Raw genomic sequence first — 5,024 nt, forward strand, 5'->3', positions numbered from 1 at the left:
GGATATTTGTAGCAAAATTCAATTTGAAAATGCATTCCGAGCTGACCACGCCCACCCTCCGTCACTCATTGCTTCAAGGCAGGGATTGGCGGAAGCGTGTTACGTTTGGATCGTTTGAAACATGGCAGCTGGAGAGCTGATAAGATCGCTGAATTCACTGGCAGATGAAGTGGAGTGTGAACAGAAATATATTAAGCTTATGGCATTCGGACGCCATAGTATTCCAGACTATAAATGGACATTACAAGCATTACAATAATTATAAATAAAACATTTTTTGTATAATTAATTAATTTAAATGAACGTTTCTAATAAACACATTTATAACAGAACCTCAAGTAAACTACGTTATTTTGTTTAGTCATATACATGTGGGAGCTTTTTCAATTTATTACTCAGAACGACTTATTAGCCTACAACACCTTTAAAGACTTATTCAGGGAAGTACAGCATGATGTAGGAAATGGTTGAGTATTATTTTAGGTATAAAATATCATTATTGTAATGCTTGTAATGTCCATTTATAGTCTTTACACAGCAGCTTGGCTCCTTAAATGTTAAAAAAACAGCTAATTTCAAGACGCTGACGTCACGTGGGTCGGAATACGCTTCATATATTTCTGTTCACGCTCCACTTCATCTGCCAGTGAATTCAGCGATCTTATCAGCTCTCCAGCTGCCATGTTTCAAACGATCCAAACGTAACACGCTTCCACCAGTCCCTGCCTTGAAGCAATGAGTGACAGAGGGTCAGCTCGGGCGTGGGCGTGGTCAGCTCGGAATGCATTTTCAAATTGAATTTTGCTACAAATATCCCACGGCGTCGTGATGAAAATGCAATCCTAAGTGTTCTAACTGTTAGTCTAAATGCATTTTGGACAAATAGCATTTAAATGATCATTTTGCTACCATTTCTGCTTGAACATGTTACGCATATCAAATCAATTTGTGTTATTATTATAAAATTTAATTTTCATTTTACTTTTGCACCAAACTTTGCACGTGTGGGTAATGGAAAATGTAAATTTAAATACAGAAATACATTGCCATTTTGAATATTGCATTGCCATTTTGCATATTGCATTTTAAATTGAATTTCGCTACCTATATGCTTCCATACATTAGTTCCATTGAACTCTATTGGTAACGAAGGAACTTGCGACCATAGTTGCTTTTGGGAATCGCACGCCAGTATGGTTCCTTTTTCAAAGCACTTGTTTACCTAAAAGTAGATCCTGAAAATTAAAAGGTGGCAATTTAAAGGTTTTAAAATGAGATTGTTGCTGTGGTTAATCTTGGAATTGTTTAAGTGACACTGTACCGAGCACTCCCTTAAGAATTTACAGTTTTATTCTGGAGTTGTGTGAATGTTGACAAAAACACAGCGTGGTCAGTGTAGTCTGATTCCCGAACGGATAATATGATCCAGCTATTTTAGTTAATCGAAATTATAACAGCGATAATGGTGCAGTCCACTTTTTGAACAAATGGTTCTTATGACCCTTTTACTTGATTGTTTTATTGTGCTTGCATCCTGTGTCTTCTTTGCAGTGTCCCTCACATGAGAGCTGCATTTTTAGAATGCTGTCAAGGTAAAATAATTCCACCCAAATGTTGAATAAAGGCACATGAGATTTACCATATGGCAACATGCATTTTAAGATATACTGTAGTTTAATGTAGTGTTTGGTTAAAGTAATCAAAGGTCTGTGCAAACATTCTTTTTTAATAATTATATTGCCTTTGATTTATTATCAAAATGAAACATACGGATGAGGGCAGCGAATGCAATTACATTATTGCATTTCTTTCCCCCTCAAAATGGGATTTTTCTTTTTTACTAAAGGAGTTACTAGTGGAACCGTCAAGGAACCCGAATCGTTAAAAGAAATCAGAATCGCAACCAGAATCGATTCCCATCTCGTTCTGTGCGATCCTCTTCACTAATATCCTCTGCGTCTCAATCGGACTCAAATTGATTCACAATATAGACGATGTCATTGTTTACAATACAACCGGAGCACATGCCGCTGAGCTGAGTGGCGGGACGATTAGACGCGCACTAGAGGTGGTTTAGCCAATCACAACACACTGGGCCAGCTAACCAATCAGAGCCCATTGTGTGGTTCTGAGGGAGGGGCCTCATAAAAGCAGGAAATGATCAGCGCGTTCAGAGGAGAAGGGACAGAGCGGTGTGGAATAAAGGTAAATAATGTGAAAAAGAATGCGTTTTTTAACAAACTAAGCATTAATGGAAAAAACAGTTAATGGAAATTTTTACACACATATTGCATAAAACAAAATGGTATATCAAATCAAATATGAATAAAATATAAATTTTCCCATTTTTTTTCTTATGCTCTAAACAATGTAACGACATGAAAAAATACAAAATTCACAAAGCTTTTTTGGGGGGGGGGGTCTCAGGAGGATATGAATACACACAAACATTGAATTATATATTAATGAAATTCATAATATTACAGTAAGGCAAAGATAATAAATATGACATTTCAAATCAGTTAAAATGTATTACACGTGACTAAGAATTCATAGAAACACAAACATCTATATATGGTATGGACCCTTTTCAGAAGACTGTAATGGCCTATTAACTAATTATTATTAGTTTAACGGCCATCAGTAAATCGTAAATCCTCGAAAGTTTTTCATATTTGTATTTCTTAAAACATGTATGTACATTTATAACACTAGGTCTTTGTAATATATCACCTTTGCATCAAATTACAAAAAAAGACAGTTAATGCTAATGTGAGGGTGTTTCTAATGCAGCGTCTTTGGGAGAGACCATAAATTTGACATTGTTCGGGGGGGGTCTCAGGAGGATATGAATACACACAAACATTGCCTTACTGTAATATTATGAATTTCATTAATATATAATTCAAAGATAATAAATATGACATTTCAAATCAGTTAAAATGTATTACACGTCACTAAGAATTCATAGAAACACAAACATCTATATATGGTATGGACCCTTTTCAGAAGACTGTAATGGCCTATTAACTAATTATTATTAGTTTAACGGCCATCAGTAAATCGTAAATCCTCGAAAGTTTTTCATATTTGTATTTCTTAAAAAATGTATGTACATTTATAACACTAGTCTTTGTATTATATCTCCTTTGCATCAAATTACAAAAAAAAAACAGTTAATGCTAATGTGAGGGTGTTTCTAATGCAGCGTCTTTGGCAGAGACCATAAATTTGAAATCGTTCGCTCTTCTGACTGCCGTTATCAGTCTCTCTCAATTTTTTTTTCCTTTTATTGAAAGTCATAAAAACACTATCGTGGAGTTTTTCTTTTGCTATTTGAGCAAATGGGATTGCAAAAAATATATATTTGTGATACTCTACCATTCACTGCTATTCAAGTTAACCCAACTATGACGACTTCTGCTGCTGAGAAAACCAGAAATGTGAAAAGGGTCCATTGCCCTGACTCTTCCCCTTTAAGAAATCTAGTGTGCGTGCAACTGTAGCGCGCATACTTTGAACAGTAATGGTCAAAGAGGAGAAGAAGCTGAGAAATCGAGAGATTAACATTGTTTGACTTGTTAAAAGTTGATTTAAAGACGCTAAAAAGGAAGAAATAGTAATACTTATATGATCTGCATCCTAAACGAACAATTTTTGGTGAATGATATCTGTTGGTGAGTTGTTGAGCTCGTTTTATTGTAACATTATCTGCTGATTAGCACAGGAGTCCGCCTTTACATAGCAAAAGCTATATTGTTTAACAACTGATATTCAAAATGCCTGTTCTGCCACCATTTTGAGCTGTTTTGAATGTTGTGCTTTACGGTTTTGTATAGCGCTATTTTAATTATTAATTGATGGAGTAATATGATGTTCTTATTGTCACGCTGTTGCTGTGCCAGAGAACAGGCAGGACGACGAGGATGAAGGATACCAGAACACTTTAATGAATACACGAGAGGCTAGGAGCACACGCACAGAGTAACATTCACAATAACTGACCAACTGGAACACAATGGACAGGAACTGATATAGGGTGGATAACGAGGGGCAGACAGGTGAGCACAATGAGGTGATTAACTAATAATGAGAACAGGAACAACCAAATAAGGACACAGAGGGAGAAACCATACTAGACAGTCCACAGGGGTGTGACACTTATGGCCTGTTGTCAGGTTTTATGTTCCAGTTAAAAAGTTAGACATTGGACAACGATTCTCCCGTGATATGTGTGTGTACATGGAGAAGACGTGCATGACAAGACAGTGAGAGGACCTGTTGTGTTGCCTGGTAACCAATTGACCATGTGCACAGAGCACTTTTTAGAACTTCCACATAAAAATAAGTCAGCTCGTAAACTTCAGGTAAAGCGGATTTAATGTTGTGGTTTACATAGAGACTCTTGAGACCCTTACAGAAACCTCTCTTGCCTTGTTCTTGTCAGAAATCGAGAAAAAATAATAATAATTGCAACACAGTAAGCATAACAATAATTATAGATGATGCCATTAACATACAGTTTCGTGTTATTAACAACACATAATTTTATATGCTGAGCCTGGTAATCCCAGGCGAGTACCTAGACATGTAACTGTACATTAAAATGCTGACAACTAAACACTATTGTAAATGTTTAGGCTAACATTAGGTAGCAAGAGATGCTATCTCCCAAATGACATTATAATGGTATTATTGATAATATATATATATTATATTATATTTATATGTTCCCCTCTAAAAATCGCATTTGGGGTTAAAATACACGTTTTTCGGCGGGGATCTTCAAGTAAAATTCACATTCCAGGGACTAAATATCACGTTATTGGGGTCGCTTCAACTCGCGGACATGAACAACAACCCGACAACTGCTTATGAACTGACCACAATATAGCGTTTCCTTGTTTACCGCTGTAAACAAAGCAGAGTTGCGCTTTATACGGAGAAGAAAATGCCATTGCCATCGAAACTTTACAAACAACACCATACCCACAGTGAAGCATGGTGGTGGCAGTATCATGCTT

This window comes from Sinocyclocheilus grahami, unplaced genomic scaffold, assembly GCF_001515645.1.
Source record: "Sinocyclocheilus grahami isolate Dianchi unplaced genomic scaffold, SAMN03320097.WGS_v1.1 scaffold2544.1, whole genome shotgun sequence".
Classification (NCBI taxonomy): domain Eukaryota; kingdom Metazoa; phylum Chordata; class Actinopteri; order Cypriniformes; family Cyprinidae; genus Sinocyclocheilus; species Sinocyclocheilus grahami.